Source organism: Pteropus vampyrus, unplaced genomic scaffold (genome assembly GCF_000151845.1).
Source record: "Pteropus vampyrus isolate Shadow unplaced genomic scaffold, Pvam_2.0 Scaffold284, whole genome shotgun sequence".
Taxonomy (NCBI): domain Eukaryota; kingdom Metazoa; phylum Chordata; class Mammalia; order Chiroptera; family Pteropodidae; genus Pteropus; species Pteropus vampyrus.
Window position 1 is genome coordinate 1,112,339 of NW_011889065.1, and position 13,365 is coordinate 1,125,703.

The window sequence follows — 13,365 nt, forward strand, 5'->3', positions numbered from 1 at the left end:
ATATAGACTCAAAATGAAAGGGTGGAAAATGATATTTCAAGCAAATGGTATTCAGAGAAAAGCGGGAGTAACAGTACTAATATAGGATGAAATAGACTTCAAAATAAAAATGGTAAAGGAAGATACTGAGGGACATCTCGTAATGATAAAAGGAATCATACACCAAGAAGATTTTAAATCTCTTAATGTCTAGGCTCTCTGTCAGGGAGCCCAAAAATATATAAAGCAATTACTAACAGAACTAAAAAGAGAAACAGGACAAAACACTATTGTTGTAGGGAACTTAAAAACCCCACTGTCAGATATGAACAGATCATCCAAACAGAAAATCATAAAGGAACTATCATCCTTAAATGACACATTTGACCAACTGGATATAATTGACATTTACAGAGCCATTCATCCCAAAATAGCTGCTTATACATTCTTCTCTAATGCACATAGAACATTCTCAAGGATTGACCACATACTGGGACACAGAGATAGCCTCAACAAATATAAGAAGGTTGAAATAATACCAATCGTATCTTCTCATCCTAATGCTTTGAGGCTGGAGATCAACCGTAAAAAGAGGAAAGAACAAATACATGGAGATTAAACAACATGCTACTGAAGAATAACTGGGTCAGAGAAGTAATAAATAGGGAGGTCAAAAGATTTATAAGAATGAATGATAATGATAGTACAACATATCTAAACATTTGGGACAGAGCATAAGCAGAAATAAGATGAAAGTTCATATCATTATAGGCCTATCGCCAAAAACAAGAATGAGCCCAAATAAACAACCTAATGCTTAATCTTAAAAAACTAGAAAAGGAAGAATAAATTAAGCCTAAATTCAGCAAAAGGAAAGAAATAATCAAAATTAAAGCAAAACTGAATAAAATTGAAACCAAAAACAAACAAAAAAAATAGAAAAAAATAAATGCAAGAAAGCTAGTTCTTTGAGGAGAGTAATATAATTGAAAACTCCTGGCTAGACTCACTTAAGAAAAAAAAAGGGAGAAAGGACAGAAATAAACAAAATCTGAAATGAAATAGGAGAAATTATGAGAGACACCAAAGAAATACAAAGGATCATACAAGAATTCTATGAAAAATTTTATAACAAAAAAATTAATAACCTAGAAGAAATGGACAAGTATTTAGGAAGATACAACCTTCCTAGACTGAATCAAGAAGAACAGGAAAATTTAAATAGACTGATCAGCAGTATGGAAATTGAAACAACAATCAAAAACCTGCCAAAAAGTCAAAGTCCAGGACCAGATGACTTCACCCATAAATTTTACCAAGCATTCAAAGAAGATTTAATACAAATTATCCTCAAAATCTTCCGAGAAATCAAAGAAATGGTAATGCTTCCTAACTCATTTTATTAGGCCAATACTACTCTGATACTAAATCCGATGAAGATAACACAAAAATTAAAAAAAAACTACAGACCAATATCTTTCATGAACACAGATGCAAAAATCCTAAATAAGATACGAGCAAAACAAATACAGCAACATATTAAAAAGGTTATACCCTACAATCAAGTGGGCTTCATCCCAGGGGCGCAGGGATGGTTCAACATACACTAATCAATTAATGTGATATACCGCATAAACAAATTAAAAAATGAGAATCATTTGATCATATCAATAGATGCAGAAAAAGCCTTCTACAAGATATAGTATCCATTTATGATCAAAACGCTTAAGAAAATCGGTATAGAAGGAACGTACTTTAACATAATAAAGACCATCTACGACAAACCCTCAGCCAACATTATACTTAATGATGAAAAAACAAAGTCCTTCCTTCTAAGATTAGGAACAAGAAAAGGCTGTCCACTATTGCCATTGTTTTCCAATATAACATTGGAGGTCCTAGCAAGTGCAATCAAGCAAGAGAAAGATATAAAAGGCATTCAAATAGGAAATGAAGTCAATGTGTCGCGATTTGCGGATGACATGATTCTCTGTATAGAAAACCTTAAATACACCACAAGAACACTACTAGAAACAATAAGCAAATACAATAAAGTTTTTGAATACAAAATCAGCGTTCAAAAATAAATAGTGTTCTTATATTCTAATAATGAAGTGTCAGGAAAAAAAAGTGGAAAAAAATAATTCATTTTGCAATTTCAACACAAAGAATAAAATACCTAGGAATAAATTTAATGAAACATGTGAAGGACCTATATAATGAAAACTCTAAGACCCTATTAAAAGAAATTGAAGAAGGTACAAAGACATAGAAAGATATTGGATTGGAAAAATCAACATAGTTAAAATGACCATATTACCTAAAGCATTATGCAGATTTAATGCAATTACTATCAAAATCTCATTGGCATTTGCTAAAGAAATAGAACAAAAAATCATCAGATTTGTATGGAAGCACAAAAGACCCCAAATTGCCAAAGCCATCCTGAGAAAAAAGAACGAGGCTGGAGGCATCACTTTGACCGACTTCAAATTATACTACAAAGCAACAGTAAGCAAAATGGCATGTTATTGGAAGAAAAACTGACTCAAAGACCAGTGGAACAGAATCGAGTGTCCAGAAGTAATCCCATGTATATATGGGCAAATAATTTTCAACAAAAACCCAAAATTATATATTGAAGAAAGGAAAGCCTCTTCAATAAACAGTGTTGGGAAAACTGAAAAGCCACCTGCAAAAGAATGAAACTAGACCGTTGCCTATCACCATACACCAAAATTAACTCGAAATGGATTAAGGACCTGAACATAAGACCTGAAACAATAAAATGCATAGAAGAGAACATAGGAACTAAACTCATGGACATTGTAGTTAAAGAGGATTTTATGAATTTGACCTCAAAGGCAAGGAATGTAAAAGCAAAAATAAATGAATGGACTACATTAAACCAAAAGGCTTCTGCTCAGCAAAAGAAATTGTCAACAAGGTAAAGAGACAACCATCTGAATGGGAACATATATTTGCAAGCAATGCTTCTGATAAGGGACTAATACCCAAAATATACAAAGAACCCATATGACTCAATAACAACAGAAAAACAATCCAATCAAAAAGTGGACATAGGACCTGAAGAGACATTTCTCCCAAGAAGACATACAAATGACCAACAAACATATGAAAAGATTCTCATCATCACTATCTATTAGATAAATGCAAATCAAAACCACAATGAGATATCATCTCACACCTGTTAGAATAGCTGTTATCAGCAGGAGAAATAATAATAAATGTTGGAGAGGAAGCAGAGAAAAAGGAACTCTCATACACTGCTGGTAGGACTGCAAATTGGTACAACCACTATAGCAAACAGTATGGAGGTTCCTCAAAAAACTAAGAATTGATCTACCATATGATCTAGCAATCACTCTACTGGATATTTACCCCAAAGGCTTGAAAATCCATGTCTGAAAAGGTATATGAACACCAATATTCATAGCAGCATCATTCATGGCGGCCAGACATGGAAGCAACCAAAGTGTCCTATGATAGATGATTGGCTAAAGAAGCGGTGGTACATATATACAATGGAATATTACTCAGCCATAAGAAGACATGAAATAATGACTTTTGCAACAACATGGATGGACCTCAAGATAATCATGCTATGCAAAATAAGCCAGACAGAAAAAGTTGAAAACCACATGATGTCACTTACACGTGGGATATAAATCTAAAAGCAACAAATTAATAGGATAAACAAACAGAGACTCATGGATATGGACAATACACTGGTGGTTACCAGAGGTAGGTGGTGAGGTGGGCGTAAGCAAGTAGATGAGGTAAAAGGAGTCAAATATGTTGTGACAAAAAGAACTATGGGAAGAGAACACTCAATGCATATATATATACCATATATACATATATACCATATATTCATGATATATATATACTTTACTGTTAAATTGTACTCCTGAAACTTACTCAAATTCATTAATCAATATCACCAAAAATAAATTAATTTAAAAACTAAAATAAAAAAGATAACTATAGATAAATGAAAATAAAAACACAAAGACTCAGAATCTATGGGACATAGTGAAAGCAGTCCTAAGAAAAAATTCATGATGATACAGGCCTACATAATGAAACAAGAAACACCTCAAATAAACAATCAATCTTTACATTTAAAAGAACTAGAAAACAACAAACAAAACCCAAAGTAAGTAGAAAAAAGGAAATAATAAAAATCTGAGTGAAAATAAGAAAATAGGGTCAAGAAAAACAAAACAAAAGATTAATGAAACCAAGAGCTGATTCTTTGGATGCATAAACAAAACTTTTAACCAGACTCAACAAGAAAAAAAAAAAAAAAGAGAGAGGTAACCTAAACGAGTAAAATTATAAATTAAATATGAGAAGAAACAACGGACTACACAGAAACATAAAGGATTATATGAAAATGCTACAAGCAATTGTATGCCAACAAATTGGACAACCTGGAAGAAATCGATACATTGCTAAAAACATATGATCTCTGAAGCCTGAGTCAAGAAGAAACAGAAAATCTGAAGCAACCATTTACCACCAACAAAATCAAATCAGTAATCAAATAACTTCCAAAAATCAAAAGTTCTGAACTGAATGACTTCACAAGTAAATTTTAACAAACATTCAAAGAATTAGCACCTATTCTTAAGCTATTCAATAAAAATTAAGAAGTAAGTATCCCGAGCTCATTATAGGAAGCCATCATTATCCTAAATCCAAAAACAGGCAAAGAAATTACAAAAAAAAAAAAAAATTATAGGCTTATATCCCTTATTAATATAAATGCAAAAATTCTCAAAAAATATTAGAAAACCAAATTCTGCAATGCATTTAAAAGATAATACCCTGTGATCAATTGGAATTTATGCCTGGGATGCAAGGTGTGTTTAATATTGGCAAATTAAATAATGTGATATACTATATTAACAAATTGAAAGATAAAAATCATATGATCATATCAATAGATACAGAGAATCCAGCACCTGTTCATGATAAAAATTCTCATCAAAATGGGACTAGAGTGAACATACCTCAACATAGTAAAAGACATACATGACAAACCCATAGCTAACATCGTACTGAATATGAAAAGGTAAAATGTTTTCCTTAAGATCATGAACAAAGCAAGGATGTCCACCTTCACCACTTTTATTCAACATAGTATTGGAGGTCCTAGCTACAGCTATCTGACAAGAGAAAAAAAAGGCATCCAAATTGGAAAGAAAGAAGTAAAAAGTAAAACTGTCATTACATGCAGATGACACGTTATTATATATTGAGAACCCTAACAAGTCTACCAAAAAACTGTTAGATCTGATAAATTGAGTAAAGTAGCAGGAGACAAAATTAATATTCAGAAGTCAGTTGCATTTTTATACATCAATGATGAACTATCAGAAAGAGAAATTTAAAAAACAATCCTATTTGCTGTTGCATCACAAATAATACATTACCTAAGAATCAATTTACCCAAGAGCTAAAACACCTGTTCTTGGAAAATTATAAGTCATTGAAAAAAAGAAATTGAAGACAATACAAATAAATGGAAGCATACACTGTGCTTATGGATAGAAAGAAACAACATTATTAAAATGTCCGTACTACTCAAAGCAATCTATAGATTCAATGAAATCCCTATCAAAATACCAATGGAACTTTTCAGAGAAGTAGAACAAATAATTTAAATAATTATATGGAACCATAAAAGATTCCAAATAACCATGGTGATCATGAAAAAAAATAATGTTGGAGCTATCACAATACCTAATATCGAACAGTATGACACAACTGTCTTAATCAAAAAAGCATGGTACTAGCATAAAAACAAACACATAGATCAATAAAACAGAATAGAGAGACTAGAAATTGTCATTTAATCAACAACAAAGGAGACAAGAATATACAATGGTGTAAAGACAGTTTCTTCAATAAATGGTGTTGGGTAAACTGAAGAGATCCATGCAAAAAAAAAAAAAAAACTGGACCACTTTTTACCCCATATACAAAAATAAACTCAAAATGAATTGAAGACTTAAATGTAAAACCAAAACCATAAAACTCCTGGAAGAAAACATAGGCAGTAAACTCTCCAATAGTGCTCTTAGTAATATTTTTTCTGATATATCTCCTTGAGCAAAGGAAACAAAAGAGAAAAATAAATAAATGGAGCTACATCAAACTGAAAAGGTTTTGTACAACAAAGGAAAACATCAACAAAAAGGAAAAGACAACCTACTAAATTTTAGGAGATATTTGTCAATAATGCTTTTAATAAGGAGATAATATCCAAAATTTATAAAGAACTTCTACATCTCAACAACAACAAAAAAATTCAATTAAATAATGAGCAGAAGACTGAATAGGTATTTCTCAAAAGAGAAAACAAAAATGGCCAATAGGCATATGAAAAGATGCTTAGCATCATTAATCATCAGAGAAATGCAAATTAAAAGCACAATGAGATATCATCTCACACCTGTCAGAATGACCATAATCAATATATCAAAAACAACATGTGTTGGTGAGGATGTGGAGAAAGGGATACCTTCGTGCACTTTTGGTGGGATTGCAAATTTGTACAGCCACTATAGAAAACAGTTTGGAGGTTCCTCAAACATTAAAAATATAATTACATTATGACCCAGCAATTGCACTTCTGGGAATTTATATGGAAAAAAAAACAAAAAACAAAAGAAAAACAAACACTAATTTGTAAAAATCTATGCACCCCTGTGTTCACTGCAGCACTATTTACAGTAGCCAAGATACAGAAGCAAGCTAAGTGTCAATCAATAGACAACTGGATAAAGAAAAAGTGGTACATATATACAATGGAATATTACTCAGACATAAAAAATAAAATCTTACCATTTTCAATGACATAAATGGATCTAGAGTGTACTATGCTGAGTGAAATAAGTCAGACAGAGAAAGACAAATACCGTATATTTTATTTATATGTGGAATCTAAAGAACAAAATAAACAAACAAATAGAATGAAAAGAGACTCACAGATACAGAGAATTAATCATTGATTGTCAGACAAAAGGAAAATTGGTGGGGGGGAGGGTAAAAAAGAGAAAAAGATGAAGTACAAATTACTAGTTACAAAACAGTCATGGGGATGTGAAATACATCATAGGGAATATAGTCAATACTATTGTAATGAACATATATAATGCCAGATGGGTGCTAGAGTAATCAGTGGGATCATTTCATAAATTATATAAATTTTAACCAAAATGAAAACCTATATAAAATAGGGAAATTATTTGACAGATAAAATTTGACAAAGCCACTGTAGAAAAAAACAAATGACACTATATATATAAAATATATTGAATTTGTGGAAGTATGTGAGATCTTGCTCCTTAGCATATGTTGTCAGTTGGGCTTAAATAAACTCATATTCTCTACAGGTTTAGACTTTTTACATTGACATTACTTGGGATAGTCAGCATAATTTTGAAGCCTATCCAGGACTACCGCATGGACCCAGACCTAATGCTAGGTTCAAGAAAGAGCCCATTGTGTTTCACTGCCTCCCTGCTTCACACTGGGTGAACTTGGGTGAGTTTCTCTCAGAATTTCAGGCCTGCTTGCTTTAAGTAGCAAGCCATACCTTTATTTGAGCTGTTCTTAGAAAATCCTCGATGTGAATAAGTACTGAGATACTCAAAAAAAGCAAAAAAAAAAGGGGGGGAATGGTGCTTTTAATTTTGGCTTTTTAATTGGATTGTTTACTGAAAGTTTGAACAAAATCATTGCTGGTTAAATGAGAGACTAAACTCTCTTTAGCTCCAAATATGAGAGGACACTTGCATCCCAAACTGAAATACCCAAAGGAGTGATCACAGTTGTTCAGATCTTCAAATTGGGAATGGTGGGTATGAGTGCTGTAAGGCTTCCAGTGTGTTAATATGCCCAATTATAGGGGAGCCATTGGAAACCCTGGGGAGAAGGGTAGGGCAACCTGGAATGGGTTCACCCTGAGATAGATGGCCCAAGAGAAGTCTATGACTTATAAAGAGTCATGGTTCAGGTGGTATCTGGTAGGCTCTCACTATCAATCTTCCACTAATACTAAGATGGTTAAAATGAGGATCTTATTATACTTCTAAATTAATCTTGTGCATGAATAATTAGAAAAAGCCAGCTATAGTGTGGCCTATTACACATGCCTCCAGGGGCAACAGAAAAATATGAATAATAAAATAGCAAAAACTACATATCTATCACAACTACTTTAAATGAAAATGGATTAAATATTCCAATCAAAAGATAGAGTAGTTAAATAGATAAGAAAACAAGACACACAGACCAAAATTAAAGAAATGAAAAGAGATACCTCAAAAGCTAGAACAAAAGACAAAGAAGGACCCAGTAGTTCCACTTCTTGGTGTTTATCTGAAGAAACCCAGTACACTACTTCAAGGGAAAATGTGCATCCATGTGCTCATTGAAGCATTATTTACAATAGCCAAGATATGGAGGCAGCTGGGTGTCCATCAATGGATAAATGGATAAAAGAGAAGTGGTACATTTATAAAATAAAATATTACTCAGCCATAAAAAAAGAATGAAATCTTACCATCTGCAAAATCATGAATGGACCTAGAGGATATTGAGCTGAGTAGAATAAGTGGGAGAAAGACAAATGTCATCTGATTTCACTTGTATATGTACTCTAGAAAACAGGATAAATGAACAAACAAAATAGAAACAAGCTTATTGATACAGAGAGCATTTTGATGGTTTCCAGATAGGTGAGAGAAGGGAGAGATGTGTAAAGGAGGGGTAGATGACTGAAGGCAGGAGGGGATTAAGAGGTACACATTGGTAGTTAAAAATAGTCATTAGGATAACGACTATAGCATGGGGAATATGGTCAGTAGAACTGTAATAATTATGTATGGTGTCAATGGGTACTAGCTTTACTGGGGTGATCCCTTCATAAGTTACATAAATGTCTACTCACTATGTTGTACACCTGAAACTAATATAATATTGCATGTCAACTCTAATTGGCAAATAAATTATTTTTTAAAACAATCAATGACATGAAACAATTAAATGAATAAAATGATTACAATTTTTATGACTTTATTTGAACTGTTACTGGTTCTTTCATTTTTGTTTTGCAGATCTAAAAGAAAAAACTTCTCTTAAGCACCTGTAATTTATAGCAGTTCAATAAATTGTACCTCTATAAGCAAATAAACCAATTTTTTTTCTGTCTACTTGATCCCTCCAGATTTTGGAAACGTAATGTTTGAACATGTTTATTTTCCTGGCAATATAGGAATTTACGTAAGTACACTAAGAATGTTCTCCTTATAATAGGACACAACAGGAAACATCGGCTATATTATCAAGGATTTGACTGCAATGTCATGATTTGTAGAGACATGCATAGACTCAGATATGACCACATAGTTTTAAGAAACTGAAGTTGACTTTATGGAAGCCAATAAAGCTCCCTTGGAAAAATTGGCCTAGTATCTTGCTTTCAGGATTCCCAGTAGCCTTACCAAGGGAGTAAAAAAGATCACTCATTGCAAATTCAGGAACCTCAGGATATTTAGAGAACCTTGTGAAGACAGGAATTAACCCAATCTAAATAAATATTTGGTTTCTTAGCCTTGAAAGGCTATTAAAAGTTCAATCTGAAAATTCATTATAAAAAGTTCTACCAAAGCAGAGCTTAGAGAGTCTATATGAGAGTGACATCAGAAGCATGGCAACGTAAGGGAACTCCTCTGATCTCTCCCCTTGAAATTACAACATCTGAATGCCTATATCCCAACAAATAACACCCAACCTGCAAGCAAGCACATCCGAGAGATCTAGGCATCAGATTATTCAAAGGTGGGCTAATTAGGCAAGTCAGGGAGGCAGATTAGGAGGAGGAATGAAAAAGCTGTGATAGGCATCCAGAGCTCCCTACAGGATGAGGTGGAGGAAAGAATTTTGCAGCAGTTTCTTGGCCCTTTGAAACCCCAAACAGTCCTGCCTGAGTGATCGGCATATTTCACGCAGTAGAACCCATTGTTGAGGGCAGAGAGCAGGGCAGAGACTGAGTGTACAGAGGTGACAGCTTTGTCTTAGCAACCACCATTGCCAAGTGTGAGGCTAAGTCACAAAGCCTGGCTGCACCCCTAACATCCCAGAGGGTGCCATTTCCCCTCCCTGTATCCTCCCTGAGCTACCACCAAGCCCCAGGAGAATTTGTGCAACCAGTACTGAAACATACACTGCAGCCAGTACCAGAGATAGGAGCTACCAGAAAAAAAAAAAAAAAGATAACATGACTATGGGAAAACAACATATTTCAATAATCATTCTAAATGTAAATAGACTGAACTCACTAATAAAAAGGCACAGAGTAGCCGATTGTATCAAAAACAAAACTCAACCTCATGCTGCCTTAAAGAGACACATCTCAGCTGCAAGGCCAAATATCATCTCAAAGTGAAAGGGTAGAAAATAATATTCCAAGCAAATAACATCTAGAGAAAAATGGATATATCTATAATTATCTCTAATGAAATAAACTTCAAGATAAAAAAATTGAGACAATGATGGACACTTCATAATGATAAAGGGGACCATACATCAAGAAGACATAACACTTACTAACATTTATGTTCACAACCAGGGAGCAACAAAATATATAAAGCAACTACTACCAGAACTAAAGGGAGAAACTGATATAAACACCATTATAGTAGGGGATCTAAATACCCCACAGTCAGAGATGGCTATATCATCCAAACAGAAAATCATTAAGAAAATATCAACCTTAAATAACACATTATACCAATCAGATTATACATTCTTCTCTAGTGCACATGGACCATTATCAAGGATGGACCACATATTGGGACACAAAACAAGCTTCAACAAATTTAAGAAGATTGAAATCATACGAACCATATTCTCTGACCATTATGCTTCGAAACTAGAGATCGACTGCAAAAAGAAAGAAGGAAGTGCCACAAATATGTGGAGATTAAACAAAATGCTACTAAATAAATGAGGTCATAAAGAAATAAAAGGAGAGATCACGAGATACATAGAAACAAACAAGAATGAAAGTGCAACATATCAAAATTTGGGGGCATGGGGAGCATGGAAGAGGGAATGTAGTTAGCATTAATATGATGGCTAAGTGTAGGGCCAGGGGAGGGAAGGAGCAATTGGGGGGATCATTTTATGAACCTTATAAATGTCTAACCAATGTACTGTATACTTGAAACTTATTTAAATATATAAATTTATTTGAAAAAACTTTCCATCTTAAAAAACCAGAAGAAAATATGAAGATCGAAGTCATCAAACAGAAGAAAATAATCAAAATTAGAGCGGAATTAAATAAAATTGAGAACAAAAAGACAATAGAAAAAAATAATGCAACAAAGAGCTGGTTCTTTGAGAAGTATAATAAAATTGACAACCCCCTGGCTAAACTCAGTAAGGAAAATAGGAAAAGGAGACAAACCAAATCAGAAATGAAAGAAGAAATGTTACGACAGATATCTCCAAAATACAAATGGTAGTACAAAGATACTATGAAAGATTATATGCCATCAAATTCCATAACCTAGAAGAATTGGACAAGTTCTTAAAAATATACAACTTTCCTAGACTGAATCATGAAGAACTGGAAAATCTAAATAGACTGATCAACAGCATGGAAATTAAAACAATCATCAAAATCCTGCCAAAAAGTAGAAATCCAGGAACAGATACCTTCACCAGTAAATTGTACCAAACATTCAAAAAAGATTTAATACCTGTTCTCAAAATATTTCAAAAACTAGAAAAAAAGACAATACTTCCTAAGTCTTTTTATGAGGCCTACATTACCCTGACAACAAAATCTGGTAAAGATAACACACACACACACACACACACACACACACACACACACACACACACACACGTGTACACACACACACAAAAAAACTATAGACTAGCAATTTTTATATATACAGATGCAAAAAAATCCCAAACAAAATACTAGCAAATCGAATACAACTGCACATTAAAAAGATTATACACCAGGATTAAGTGGGCTTCATCTCAAGGGCACAAAGATGGTTTAACATATGGAAAACAAACAATATGATACACCACATAAACAAAATAAAGAACAAAAATAATATGATCATATCAATAGGTGCAGAAAGATAAGATATAACATCTATTTTTGATTAAAATACTTAATGAAATGGATAGAGAAGGAAAGTATCTCAACATAACAAAGGCAATGTAGAAAAAAAAAACCCTTAACTAACATCATATGTAATGCTAAAAAACTAAAAACGTTTCCTCTTACATCAGGAATTAGACAAGGTTGTCTGCTATCATCACTGTAATTCAATAGAGTTTTGGAAGTCTTACTAGAGCAATCAGGCAAGAGAAAGAAATAAAAGGCATTCGAATAGAGAATGAAGAAGTCAGATTATCACTTTTTGCAGATGACATGATCCTCTATATAAAACAAACAAACAAACAAAAACTTAAAGACAATTAAAAATTATTGGAAATAATAAAGAAATACAGTAAATTTTCACTGTACAAAATCAATGTTCAACAATCTATAGTATGCCTATACTTTAATAGTGAATTTTTAGGAAAATATTTTGAAAGTTCTTTTGCAATTGCAATAACAAAATAATATATTTAGAACTAAACATAACAAAACATGTGAAGGACCTATACACAAAAACTACAAGACATTATTTTAAAAAAATGAAGAAGACACAAAGAAACAGAAAGATATTTTGTGTTTATGGATTGGAAGAATTAATATAGCTAATATGACTTTAATACCTCAAGCATTATACAGATTTAATGCAATCCCCATCAAAATTTCAACTGAATTATTTAAAGAAACAGAATAAGAAATCATCAGATTTGTATGAAAGCATAAAAGAGCCTGAATAGTCAAAGCAATTCTGAAAAAAAAAGAACAAATATAAATTGACTGCAATCAATTTATACTACAAAGCGACAGTCATCAAAGCAGCATGGTATTGGCAGAAAAAGAGATACACAGACTAATGGAACAGAATTGAGAGTCCAGAAGTAAACTACCATTTATATGGACAAATAATTTTTGACAAAGCAGTCAAAAGCACAACAGAGAAAGGAAAGCCTCTTCAGTAAATGGTGCTGGGAAACTGGAAAGCCACATGCAAAAGAATGAAACTAGACTGCTGTCAATCACATACACTAAAATTAACTCCAATTAGATCAAGGTCCGGGGGAAAAATGGCATGGTGATAGAGGCTCTATTAATCCCTGTGGCAACCAAGTCAAAGTTGTGACAGAAACAAGGAGCAAACAACAAGGAAAATCGCCTGGGATCTA